Below are 12,663 nucleotides of genomic sequence, written 5' to 3'. Positions count from 1 at the left end.
ACCTGCCACCAATTAGAGAGACTCTAACCCCAAACAAAGTTCAGCTGTCCTAGTAAGATTTTCCTGACATTTACTCAGTTGCCTGCTACAGCATAAACCATGGTTCAGAGAGCTTACAAAGCATCAAAGGGAGCTCATTGTTGAAATCAGTTAGAAGGGTACAAAAAGATTTCCACAGCATTGGATATACCATGGAACACAGTGAAGACAATCAATAAAAAGTGGTGAAAATATGGGACATCGTTGATGCTGCAAAGAACTGGATGTCCCTCCAAAATTGATGAAAACAAGACAAAAACCAGTCAGGAAGGCTGCCAAGAGAACAGTTCCAAATACCAGTCACTTTTGGCACAAAACCTTCAGGCATCTGCTAAAAAGCTGAAGAGGAATTTAAGCTTTCAACATGACAATGACCCCAAGCATACATCCAAATCAACAAAAGAATGGCTTCACCAGAAGAAAATTACAATTTTGGAATGGCCCAGCCAGAGCCCAGACTTCAATCAAATAGAAAATCTGTGGGGTGACCTGAAGAGGGCTGTGCACAAGAGATGGCCTCGCAATCTGACAGATTTGGAGCAGTTTTGCAAGAAAGAGTAGGCAAATATTGCCAAGCCAAGGTATGTCATGCTGAGACTCCTACCCAAGAAGGCTGAATGCTGTAATTATATCACAAGGTGCTTCAACAAAGTATTAGTCGAAGGGTGTGCACACTTACGCAACCAAGCTTATTGTAAGTTTCTTTTTTTTTATATTTTTTCCCTAACAGATTTGTTTTTCATTTGAATTGTAGAGGTTATAGGTCACATTAAAAGTGGGAAAAGCTTTGAAATTATTTATTGTGGTCTCATTTTTTATATCACAAAAACCTGGCATTTTAACAGGGGTGTGTACACTTTTTAAATCCACTGTACATAAGGAACCAAGCATATAGAGTTTTGCAAAAGTATGTAGGGGACCAAGCAGAAACTTCAAGAATACTTTTAGAAGCCAACCCTTTCCAAAAAGCCACATATGAAGCCAAGGCCCTGGTAGAATGGGCCTTGCCCATCCCTGAAACAGTTTTGTGTTGAGTAGAACAAAAGGTAATAGCCTTAGACAACCATTTGGAAAGAGTGTTTAGACACAGGCTGTCTCTTCTTACAATTGATCCAAAGATCTGAAAGATTAATTTATGTCAAGATAGTAACAGAGCTGTGGACAACCACGATATGGGGTAGCCATCCTCCATTTTTAGGTCCAGGAAAGGAAATGGGAAATGGATACTTAGACAAATATAACTCAGATGCCACTTTGGGCATAAAAATTAATCTTTCCCAAAGAAACCCTGCACCTATGGAAAATATGGTTGACTCAACAATAAGATCACAACTCAGACACTCTTCCGGCAGAGGTCAGAGCAATCAGTAAAACCGTTTTCCATGTTAAGATGCCCAAATTAACCAGGTTAGCTTACTGAAATGGGGCAAGAATTAGCTTCTCTAACAAAAATTAAGATCCCATGGAGGGGCCACCAGTTTACTTGGGAGGCCTCAAGCAAAATCCCTTTCAAAAACATTCTGACATGACACTACACTGAAAGGAGGGGATCCAGAACTGATGATCTTGCTGAAATGGCCAATAAATGCACATTGATAAAGGAATAAGACAGGAAAGTGACTGAAATACTGCAGAACCAGAGAACTAGCTCTGAATGGCTGCTGGTTATGCTGTAGGTGCGCCAACTAGAAAACCTTTTTCCATTTGCCAATACCTTGCGCCAGTTAGTACCTGCTGCATGTCCTCAGTAAACCGGTTCCTGAAAAGAATTAAGACCATATCAAAGCAAGTCAAGTGAAGTTGCTGTCTGTGTGGAAAAAAAAAATTCTTGTATAAGTAGATGCAGTTTGTGAGGAAGCTTGTGGTAACTGTCTAAAGCAATTTCCAAAAGCTGCCTGGGCCAGAAGGGAGTCAACACAATGACCCCAGGGCATTTCTTCGGAATCTTCAGAAATACGCTGTGTATTAGTGTAATGGATAGACAAGCATACAGGAACATTCTTGTTCAAGAAAAAGAAAATGCATCTGTCTTCTATGACTTTTTGGATGAGTTTTGAACACAGTTGCGCCAGTTGATTGTTCAGAGAGAAGGTAAATGGGTCTACTTGAACTCTCCACAGATGGATCTAATCTTGGAAGACCACCTGATCAAGTTTCCATTTGTGAGAGTTTACTCTGGTACTGTTCAACTAGTCTGTCATACAGTTTTGCTCGGATGGAATGTAGGACACCTAAACAGTGAAACGATGTTGTGAAGCCATATCCAAAGTTAACATGGCTAGTCTGGAAAACGGATAAGACCTGGTTCCCCCTGCTTGTTGATGTACCATGACTGTGGTACTGTCGATAACGATGTCCTGGAGATCAAAGATTCAGACAGCTGAGTGCCTTGATCAGGGCAAGCAACTCTGATATTTGCTTACATCTGTCCTTGGAGTCTCTCGCATGTTACATTTAAATCCCTCTTGAAAGCTCCCCAAGCAAAGTCCAAAGCATCTGTGGTGACTGCTTTGGAAAACTGAGGGAGAAGAGGAGATCTAGACTTAAACATCTGTTGTCTCCACCAAATGATTTCTCTGACAAAACACAGCACTGGGATTTGAAAAGACAAGGGGCATAGGTGCTGGGACCAAAGACGTTTCAGATAATACTGTATCTTTCTCCTGTGGAGTCTTGCCATGTGTACCATGAGAAATACAGAAACCATGAGACCCAAAATACTGAGGTATTTCCTCACGGTGACAGAAGTCAGAACGAGAAATCTCAGAAACAGATCCAGATCTAAATCTATTTTTCTTGTGGAAGAAAAGCTCTTTGAACTGCAGTGTTTGACAAACTAGGAACACAACCCTTTGCGAAGGAGTCAATATAGACCTTTTGAATGTTCTCTTGGAATTCCAGCTAGTCTAAGATCTTCTACCCAAAACAGAAATTCCTGACATTTTGAAGACTTGGCAACTACAAGCAAGTAGTAAAAATACGGGGAAAAAAGTGGATACTCTGTAGCCTAAAGTGAGCTAGAAACTTTGGTGGAGAGTCTAAAATGCAAGGCAGAAAAAGTACAGTTTTGTACCTACCATAAATGTAGATGTCCGATAGACATGCAACTGCAGTCATAACATGTGGGTTGTCCTGCCTCAGGCAGCCCTCGGTCGGCCGGATTCCAAAGTCTGGGTCCGACATCGGCTGATTCTCTCCGACGTCAGAGCGGCTGGAGTACATAAGCATCAGCCAACGCCATTTTCTTCAGTGTTTCTTGCCCCAGATGCCAGGTGCCCTCCAAGGAAGGCTGTAATCAAATTGGAAGACAAAAACAGGATTCCAAACAGATAAATGAGCAATAAAACAAATACACCATAACAAATATACCCAGCTAAGAGTAATAGGGATAGGAGTGGACCCTAGGCATAGAGGGGTATGGAGGGAGGGAAAATCCGACTGCAGTTGCATGTCTATCGGACATCTACATTTATGGTAGGTACAAAACTGTACTATGTCCTTCAAGAATGCAACTGCAGTCATAACATGTGGGTAGAATACCATAGCTTAGCTGGGGGAGGAGGTATGCTCTAGGAAAGAGATGGTGTGGCAATCAAACCCTGCAGGACTGCCGAAGCAAAGCCTGCTCTAGATCTGGAATATAGAGGGAGATTGTAGTGTTTGGAGAATGTATGCACGGAGCTCCATGTAGCAGCTTCTAGAATGTCCTTGGTAGGCACCCCTCTTAAGAATGCTGTAGAGGTGGCTGTAGCTCTGGTGGAATGTGGTCTGACATTGGCTGGAACAGTCTTTCCATGAAAGGAATAACAGAATCTGATGCAATGTCCAATCCATTTAGAAATAGTCTGTTTTGAAATTGCTTTTCCTTGGACTGCAGGGGCGTAAGCTACAAAAAGTTGTTCTGACTTCCTACTGGCCTTGGTTCTGTCCAGGTAGTATCGAAGTTGTCTGTGAATGTCCAAGGTATGCAAAGTCTTTCCCCTTATTCCCAGGATTGGGGAAGAAAGCAGGCAGATGAATGGCTTGATTTAGAGAAACCCTAGATACCACCTTTGGCATAAAAGTAGGGTTGGTCCTTAATGAAACCCTGTCTCTGTGGAAAATAATAAAAGGTGGTATTGCCATTAGGGCCTGTAGCTCCGAAACCCTTCTTGCTGAGGTAACTGCCAACAGGAAAGCTGTCTTCCATGAGAGAAATTGCAAGTCAACTGAAGCTGCTGGCTCAAAAGGAGGTAGAGTCAGTTTTTCTAAGACAAAATTGAGGTCCCAGGCTGGTACTGGGGCCTTTCTTGGTGGCTTAATGTTCTTGATTCCCCTGAGGCATTGTCTTAGTAAGGGGTGAGAGAAAACAGGAGGATCAGTGTTGTATCTAGTTGAAATAGCAGATGCATGTATCTTTATGGAAGAATATGAGAGGCCGTTCTTTAACATATCTGCCAAATATTCCAAGATGAGTGGGATGTTCGACAATGATGCATCATGTCCCTTGCTGGTATTCCAATTGCTGAAACTTTTCCACTTTGCTAAGTAAACCTTTCTGGTGGATGATCTTCGAGCCTCTGTTAGTATCCGCTGAACTTCCTTGGAGAGAGATAAGCTGAAGTTATTTATGGGATCTCCCAGGCTGTTAGCTGCAGTGTCTGAAAATTTGGGTGCAGTGTTTCGAAATTGTGTTGAGTCAAAAGTAGAGGCCACTGAGGGAGGGCCCACCTCCTGGTGTGACATATGCTCCGTAGTAGTGGGTACCAGTGTTGTCTTGGCCAATCCGGAGCTATTATGATTCCCTTGGGCTTCTCTGCTTTGATCTTTAGTACTACTGAGGTCATCAGTGGCAGAGGTGGGAATGCATAGATTGCTAGGGAGTTCCAGTTGAATGAGAGGGCATCTGTTTTCCAAGCTTTTGGATGGTATGTCCTTGTGCAAAATTTTGGTAGAAGATGGTTGAGGTGAGAGGCAAATAGGTCCACTTCTGGCTTGCCCCATGTCGAAGTGAGTTGTCTGAAGGCCTTCGGTTGTAACCTCCACTCGTGTGGATCTGTGAAATTCCTGCTTAGGCTGTCCGCCAACACATTGTCTTTTCCTGGAACAAACTGGGATTGTAACTGGATGTTTAGGCTCAGTGATTTCTCCCAAAGCTGCATTGTCAGTCTGCAAAGGGGGTAAGAGTGGGTGCCCCCCTGCTTGTTTATGTACCACATCACAGTGGTGTTGCCTGTCCATATCATTAAATGGCCTTGCTGGAGTTGGTGTTGAAAAGCCTCGATGGCATGCATTACTGCCAGCATTTCCTTTTGGTTTATATGCAGATGTGTTTCCTTTGGAGACCATTGTCCTTGTATACACCTGCCTTCCATGTGCGCCCCCATCCAAGGTCTGAGGCATCTGTAGTCATGGTCTGTGTTCTGTGGTTTTTTGAATGACATACCTGTGTTTTCCTGGCTCACCGAGGCCCACCATAGGAATTCCTTTTGTAGACATGGAATGAGTGGTATGATTGTCTCCAAGTTGTTGCTGTGTTGAGACCAAATGCTTTTTAGGTACCACTGAAGCTTTCTCATGTGTAGTTTTGCTAATGGAACCAGTAGAATGCAGGATGCCATGTAACCCAGGGCCTGTAGGAATCTCCTTGCAGTCATCTGGGTGAGTTTTGCTAAACCTTTGAAGTAATGAGTTAACTTCTCTTGCTTGTCTTCTGTCAGGTAAGCCATCTGAGAGGCTGTGTCTAGTTTGGCTCCTAAGAAGATTATTTGCTGGGATGGCTGCAGTCTTGACTTTTGGAAGTTGACTGTGTATCCCAGAGCTTGAAGTAATCGTATGACATAATCCAGGTTTTTGTCAACATCAATTTGTCGTCCGCTTGTATGAGGCAGTCGTCCAGGTACGGGTAAATTTGTATACCCTGGAGCCTGCAATGAGCAATTACTGAAGCCAGGCATTTTGTAAATACTCTGGGCGCAGTAGATAAGCCAAATGGCAATGCTGAGAATTGATAATGCTCTGGCCCTGCAAGAAATCTGAGGTATCTTCTGCAGCTGTGTCTGATAGGGACATGCAGGTATGCCTCCTTGAGGTCCAGAGTAATCAGCCACGACTCCTTGCCCAGCATGGGAAGGAGTTGCTGTAGAGTCAGCATTTTGAACTTTGGTACTATGAGAAAGGTGTTTAATGCAGACAAGTCCAGTATTGGTCTCCATTGAGATTCTTTTCTTGGAACAAGGAACAGTCTTGAGTAAAACCCCTGGTCTTGTTCTTGTTGTGGAACTCTTTCTATTGCTTTCATTAGAGTCAGCAGAGTGATTTGCTTGATAGCCTCTGCCCTTTGATTTTGTGGTAGGTTTGGCATGCCTTGTTTTCTTGGTAAGGTATGAAAATGAAACCTGTACCCTCGGTCTATAATGTCCAAAATCCATTTGTCCTTTGTCAGTCTGTGCCAGTTTTCTGCAAACAGAGATAATTTCCCACCCAAGGGAGCTTCTAGTTGTTCCCTGGTAGGCGGTAGTAGAGGAAAGTCATTGAGTTTGTGGTTGTTGGGCAGGTGAAACCCCTGCGTCACTTCTTTGGTTTCCTGGCTGCCATTGTCGTCCCCTGTAAGGGCCTCTGTATTGGCCTCTTCCTCGCCACGCCTGTTCTTACCACTTTGAAACTTTTCTGGATTATGAAAGGACCAGTTTTTTGAAGGCCAATTCCTACTGAATCTGGGGGTTGAACCTGGAGGAAATCTTTCACACATCCTTAGCATTTGCACCAAAAAGCTTGTTCTTTTCCAAAGGTGCATCTAGAAGTTTTGCTTTTACATGATCTGGTAGAGGTTGGTCTTTTAACCAAGCATGTCTATGAATCACTGCCCCTGTCATAGCTGCCCTACATGAAGCTTCCAGTGCATCATATCCACACTGCAGGAAGTGATTGCTTACTTGCTGAGTGTTATGTACAGCTTCCTGCAAAGTCTTCCTGTCTAAAGGATCAGGAGAAGCTAATGTTTTTGTAAATCTTCTAAGAGATAATCCTGATATTGTAACATATGAAAAGGCAATTTAAAGCTCTCATAGATAAGGTAGTGGATGTGTAAACCTTTTGCCCCATCTCTCTAATGACCTCGCTTCCCTGTTGGAGGGCAAAGGATTTTTTGAGGTGGAGGCTGAAACTCCTTTAGGCCCCTGTGAAATAGTTTCCAAATCAGTAGTATGGGCCCTGAATAAATGGGAATGAGTTTCTGGGACCCTGTAATACCTGTCTGGCTTGGCTGGAGCAGGAGGAAGAGAATCAGAGGTAGCACTAGAGTCAGAATACAAATCATCCAGAACATCAAGTACAGGAGGAATAGCTAAGGGCCTGTGCTGAGGCTTCTTAAGGAAAGTCCTAAGGAGTTTCCTAGAATCAAAATATTCCTGACCTTGCCACTTGAAATGTTCCCTCATGGTGTGCAGAACTTCCCCAAAAGAAATATCCTCAGGAGGGGAGGCAGAAGGGATGGAATCTTCTGCATCCGAGTCCTCATAGGTCTGGAAGAACTCTTCCTGGCTATCAGAGTGGACAGAGCCCTCAGAGTCTTCATCTGAAGGAGTACAGGATGGGCCTGTGAACCTCTAATCATGGAAATTAGATCAGCAGCCATGGACATAATTTGTGTCTCCGGAGTCGGCTGAGGTAAGGATTTAGAAGTAATATGCTTTGTTTTGCTGGCTGCCTTAGCCTAGTGTAGGCCTTAATAGACATGGCCATAGGAGGCCTGGCAGCTCCACGTGCAGGAGTGACCTTGTCTACAGCAATGGTCTCGGGCATTTCCTCGGTTTCGGTATCCGGAGGAAAATCTATAACTGGCGGAGTAATGTCTGGAATCGGAGTCGTCGGTAATGTGGTGTCTTCGGCTTGGAGCGGTGGAGAGACCGTCTCAGAGGGAACCGGAGCACTCGCGCTAGGTTTTGGAGTGGAGTCGGTGGTAGACGCGGGCAGAGGACATCGGTCCCGGTCTTTTCGCTTTTTGGGAGTTTGCGATGTCGGAAGATCCGACGGCATGGTGTAAACAAATTTATCGCCGAAAAAACTTCAGCGAACTCCGCCCGGCGCCTGAGTGAGCTTGTTGAAGCGAGCACAGGCTACACAGGCCAAGACGTCGTGGTCTGGGCCCAGGCAAGGGAGGCGGTAAGAGTGGAAATCCTTATGAGGTATTTGTTTACCACAAAAAAGACAATTGTTAACTTTTTCAGTAATTTCTGACATCGGCTGAGGCAAGAAAAGGTCCCCAACGGGGTACTTAGCTTTTTTGATGACTTCGGTATCGTAGAATACATGAGCTGACTGACCAGCACTTGCGAACTGCTTCTGCTTCGGGCACCGCGCGGCAAGAAAGACTGAAGAAAATGGAGTCGGCTGATGCTTATGTACTCCAGCTGCTCTGACGTCGGAGAGAAATGCGACATCAGCCGACGTCGGACCCAGACTTTGGAATCCGGCCGACTGAGGGCTGCCTGAGGCAGGACAACCCACATGTTATGACTGCAGTTGCATTCTTGAAGGACATCTAATGTGATCCAGACACAACCATATGATGTCTGGATGAAAAAGTTACTACTGTTACCAGGAAACTTGAAAGAGGTAGAGGAGGTAACAGATAGTACACATTTAAATGGCACATATAAATGGCACGTCACAATCACACAGAGTAAGGAAAGAAAGATCCAGAACTGATCTTCTTGCATTTTCTCTCTGGCACTACAACATCCTTGAATAAAAACTCTTCCGCATCAGAGGAGGAGAAACTGGTTCCAGCATGTCTTGGGACTGCATGTGATGAGGAACGACCCCCATCCCAGAAAGGAGGGATCTCCTCCCCATACTGGGGTCAAAGTCTCTTGAACACTCATTCAGACATGGACTAGTCATAGATTTGGGAGGTTCAAAGCTTCTTCTTGAAACCACTTTGCAATTTCTTAAATGTCTCTTTACCTATGTATTCTGGAGACTGTTTAGGCTTTTTGCCAAAACTGGATGAGGAGTCAGAATCCCTTAGAAAAATTAGAAGAATGAAAAAAATTTGGAGATTCCATGGATCAGTTTTCCCATTTCACCACACTTTTTGATCACCTCTGCAGCAGAGGCGCTAAAATCATCAATACCCAAAGGGGGATTTAGGACCTCATTTTAAACATTTGGGAGGTTACGAGAATGCAGCCACTCAAACTTCCTCAAAACTATACCAGTGACCATAGCCCTGGAAGAAATATCAACAAAGTCACACTGCAAACAATTACTAGCTCAATAGAAAAAACTAAATTTCAAGCAGATTTTTTATCACAAGAATAAATTAAACTAAACTACAGACAAAACATTCCTCATATTTTCATAATTAGACAACACACACAAGCCTGATGATTCAAAATTGTGAAAAACCAAAGTTGCAGAATTATATACTTTTCTCCCACACTTAATTTTCCAATCCTTATCAGAAAGAGTAGGACTAGAATTAAGTGTTTAGCAGCAGTGGGATCAATTAAAGCTTTAGCTGCTAGGTCAGGTTTGGGAATAGTGGGTGTATAAAGTTAGGATGTATAAAATTTCTTCAGTCTTATCTGCTTTTTTGGGGCAGCTGACTGACCATCAGAAAAAACTGCAGGTAGTAGCATACACATCCTCTAAAGCAGAGGAAACAGGAAAAGTGGATGCAAGTTCTGGAAATTCCTTCTGTAACGACTCAGTATTTTCTGAGCGACTCAAAACTCTGTTGTCCCACCAGAAACCCTGGCACATTCTAGCAATAGTCTCAGAGGACAAACCAACAGGGAGAATCAGAAGCTGAGCTCTCCTCAAAGTCTTAATTAGAAATCTGAAGAAAAAACCTGCATCTGCCCCTCATCTTACTGTTCAGATTCAGAATGTTGAATATCTTTGGGAAAAGAAATATCACTCTTTCTTTTGACAGATGAGCCAGACCTTAGTTTTCAGTTTGCTTTTGATAAGAGAATGGGGCTAACTACGTTACTAATGGCAGCAACAGCAGCTTCTTCAGCGATGGGCACAACATTCTAACACAAGACACAGGCTCTGAAGAACAAACGGAAGGCTTTATTAACATGAAACGCTTTTCATCCAGTGCAATGATTGGACTTCAGACAAGAAACAAATACACTCCATACCCTTTCATAATCAGCTAAAATCATGTGATTCACATTAATTGATAAATTAAACAAACATCAATTAATCATTACTACATTCTAAATCCCTAAAAGCAGCCTTAGAAAAAATAATAAAAAACGTATAAAAAAAGTCTAAACATCCCTTATACACTTTCTTCATTTAAAATCAGATAAAACATATGTAATATACAAAATTAATTTACAATATATTCAAATACAAAAAATTAAATTAATATGTATTTAATTAAAAATGTAAATAAATGCATGTTTTATTATTATTGTCACCATTTTTAAATATTTTAAATAAAACAATTCTACTTAAACTTTGGTCCATGACTTAAACAAAGTTACTAAGTCAATAAAACAAGAACTATAAACATGAAATAGAAAAGAAAAAAAAATGAACACAAGACAAACGATGGTACAATCTATTTAAGCTCCTCAATTTCAAGTGGCAGGAAATGGAACAGGTTTCATTTAAACCCGGGTAATGGTAACAGTTAACCCTAAGCTGCCACAAAAGTTCAAGTTTTTCTAGCAACCAATTGCTAGGGCCACCCCACCCCATGTCATGAATAACTTTATGTATTATCCTGAACTTAAAGCTATGTAAAGGGAGATTAGTTGTGTGTCTAGCCAAAGCATTTTCAGTTTTGTTTTTCCTAATGGCATATAAATGCTCGTAACCACATTCTTTAAATTTTCTCTCAGTCTTCCCTATATAATATGCTGAGCAGCTAACACACTGGGCTAAATAAACCCAACATTCTGGTGTTGCAATTCAACCTTTTCTTTATAGAGTATGTGGTTTCTACTAAAGTAAACCTTTGACTAGTGGCTATAAACCTACATATGTTACAAGACTCACACTTGTACATACCCAGGTACCTGACCTTCACAGGTATTGGCGTTTCCAATAATTGGTAGCAAAATACGGTGGTCTAACCACGTAGTATATCCAGTAGGAAAAAGTGTTCAAACAAGGCACTCGCAGCGTCTCCAAAACTCAAAGCACAGCTGACCAAAGTTCACTTGAAGAAAAAACTTACAACTTCTCCAAAGTATAAAAACGTATTTAATCCGTAAAAAAGTGGTAAGCGCTTTCGCGTAGGTTCACCTACGCTTCCTCAGACATAAAAACTGTATAAAACTCTCCAACTTTTAAACACAAACTGGCGGGAAAATGCATCAATTAACTAAACAATCATTCAATCTAAGACATCTGCTAATCAAGATTTAAAAAGAAATGACAACTGCAGCAAAAACTGCCTCCTAGATGTAAACAAAACACACTTTGGCATTGTAACAAATATCAATCTGGCTGCATAAATCTTGCACATGATCATCTTGCTGTTCAGGCATTCTCAATAGACAGTGAAGTCAGAATGTTCATAAAAAAACACATCTTACACGAACATTAAAATGTGTGCACTGACAAAAATAGTAAAAACCATCAACAATGCTAATGCCAATAGCAATTCTATTTTCATCTTCTACACAAAATAATTGATCTAACTGTAAACAAATAACGACACTGAACAACTCTGTTCATATGAGAGAGAAAACCTTCTAAGGCGGAACCGCTAACTGTATATTATCAAATAAGCATATTGTCAGCAGAAACACTCGTGATCACAGACAGGATATATAAGGATGTCATAACAGTTATTAGAAACGTGAAGCATGCAATCGCTATTGCTAACAATGTTCAGACTTACTATTTCATAACCCTGTGGTTAATCTGTACAATCCCAAATATTTTATAGAATACATTCCTCGTAAGGAATGTAGATAAATATAAATGGAGACATACCATAAAAACGGTTCATACGGAAAATACGTCAGTACGCCTACTGACGTACGACACGTGACTCATCCCGTCTGAACACAACGCCCACAATCCCTGCCTACATAAACTTCAAGATATAAACTACGGCAAAAAATATTATTAAGATAGATCCTGCATATACCTGAAGTCAAATCAAGCAGCTCTCAATGCCGAGCTGCAGCATCCTAGATTGTAGACCATGCTGTCACCGCATACATCATATTTAAAAGTGCATATATGTTTTAAAAAACTTTTTTAAAAATTATTATATATCAAAAGTTTAAATGTTACGTCTGTATTGACAGGCATATGCACTACTACCAGTAGCAGGCACCCAAAATATTGACTCCATCAATAGTATAGTTCCTGCTCCCAAAAGGAACCATTAAATGAAAAAAGCATACAATACCAGAGAAACTGAACAATCGTCACAAAAATACCCGTCAATATGTCGTACATAACTCTAATGAATGAAACCGAGCTCATGCTCAGCCAAAATATCAAATAAATAAGCAACTATATATGGCTGAGTAAATAAACACTAAAACAAAACATGTATAGGAACACATTTCCACATAGCCATCAAAAACAACTGACAAAATGTCCAATATGGACTACTCATAAAAACCCCTTATGGCATCTAGACAAAATATAAATATAGAT

At 41.6% G+C, this 12,663-nt stretch overlaps 1 protein-coding gene across 1 annotated transcript in view; it reads right to left on the bottom strand.

Annotated features, from left to right (window-relative positions):
- Positions 1–12,663, bottom strand: part of PNN (pinin, desmosome associated protein) — a 499,028-nt gene that overhangs the window by 410,198 nt on the left and 76,167 nt on the right. The window lies entirely within an intron of this gene.

Source organism: Protopterus annectens, chromosome 6.part0 (assembly GCF_019279795.1).
Source record: "Protopterus annectens isolate FY-2018-M chromosome 6.part0, PAN1.0, whole genome shotgun sequence".
Taxonomy (NCBI): Eukaryota; Metazoa; Chordata; order Ceratodontiformes; family Protopteridae; genus Protopterus; species Protopterus annectens.
The sequence above is the reverse complement of the archived record's forward strand: the minus strand, read 5'-3'. Positions and strand labels throughout refer to the sequence as shown.